This window comes from Chrysochloris asiatica, unplaced genomic scaffold (genome assembly GCF_000296735.1).
Source record: "Chrysochloris asiatica unplaced genomic scaffold, ChrAsi1.0 scaffold00661, whole genome shotgun sequence".
Taxonomy (NCBI): Eukaryota; Metazoa; Chordata; class Mammalia; order Afrosoricida; family Chrysochloridae; genus Chrysochloris; species Chrysochloris asiatica.
The window spans coordinates 81,552-83,208 of NW_006409179.1; the positions used below are offsets into that span (position 1 = coordinate 81,552).

At 47.1% G+C, this 1,657-nt stretch overlaps 1 pseudogene; it reads right to left on the minus strand.

The window, feature by feature from the left end:
- Nucleotides 1-437: 437 nt before the first annotated feature.
- The window catches only part of LOC102832742, a 19,262-nt pseudogene continuing 18,042 nt past the window's right edge, over nt 438-1,657 (minus strand).

Here is a 1,657-nt window from a genome sequence, read left to right on the forward strand (position 1 = left end):
TTAACCTGTTGGTGGTTGTCATTATATTGCTACTATTGCCCTGATTACAGTCAACATGCCCTCCTGAAAGTATAGTCCTGGTTTATTGAAAACTACTTTCCTCATAAGAAAACACTGAAAAGTTTTGGGTGAGAACTCTGAGACTATACGCAATACTCAAAGACATGAGAGTTTCAATTAATTTCATTCAACCAAGTATCTCTGTGTGGACTCTACCAGAAAAAATTAGAAGATTAAGCACTACCACAATATGATATAGCTAAAGGGAAAATAAAACACACACCTAGTCTTTTAAAAAAATATCAGTTAGAAAACAAAAACCAAATAAAGTACTAGAAAATATTTTCAAATTCTACTATACCTACCCAATATGTGGTTATTTGATTATATACCTAAGAGAGAAAAAGCATATTCCAAGGGTCCTGTATGGACTAAGACTAGGGACTGGGCAGAAGGCAATGGCTAGTTGGAGGAAAGCCAAGCCCATCGGTGGGGTAAGATAGTTAGAACATAGCATTGAACAGTGCTTGGCTTTCAAGCTGTATACGGTGGCCCAATGGAGAGGTGAATCCACGGACAAAATGGATCCGAACCAGCCCTGACTGCCCCCCAGATATTAGCCATCCACAGGAGTCCAGGTTTGGGCTGAAACGTACCTTATGAATAGCTTCCAGCTGCAGCCTGTCCAGGCAGAGCTGAGACTGCCCCTCTCTCCTGCATGAGAAGCATTGGTTCCCTACAAAGCAGATTGTGAAACGAACCCAAATCGGTGTCTTGAAAGAGCAAGTAGTGATGGCTCACAGTTTCAGCATAAGTTCGAGCCTTGGGAGGGTTGGGGGCCTCAGATGTAGCAGAATAGTGCTCTTGACCTTCAGGGCTGTCCTGATACCCAATCAGATCCGCTTTATATACAGGGCATCTTCGCTCTATAGGCCGCTTGACATTTATTGGGTTCAGTGCCAAATCTGGCATGGGCAATGCAGGCACGGTGGGTACTGCAGGCATGGCGGGCATTGTGGGTGGAGTGGACACTGCAGGCTCGGGATCTCATTTGCTTCCTCATCTTCAGCCGCGACCTGGAGAACAAAGTCTTCATCTTATGCAGTATCAGCCTCTCCTTCCCTATCATGAGGGTCTGCCTTCAGCTGGCTTTCTTGCAATTTGGTAGGGCTGCTCAACTTGGGGTTCTCAGGACAGGTCACTGGAGCAGGCAATGTTGTTGAAAATTCTTCTGCCAGTTCTTGAAGATACAGAAGTGCCACTCGGGCAGCCCTTTGGCGGGGTCGCTCCCCAGGAGGGGTCTCAAAGTCCTCAGGGGGCCTTTTTGGAGGTGGAGACTCTAGCTGATCTAGGCCTTTGGACAACTTCAGTAGTAGCAGCTCTGCCTTGGACTTTCAACCCCGTTTCTTAGGCATGGAGGTAGACAGAGGGTTGGATTGATCTAAGAGATCAGGAACCAATGGGGGCTGATGGAGGATTAGACTGTTGGGGCCTTTTGGGGCCTTTTCGTGTCCTACCACCTCTCTTCCGGCCAGGCTTTGAGGCCCTAGGCTTTGAGCCCTTTGACATCTCTGATGAAAGATCTTGCTGTTCCAGTCTGGAGAAGCTTTCCTGCTCTAGAGGAACCCTCCTCTAGGTTCCCTCTTGAAAGCTTGGA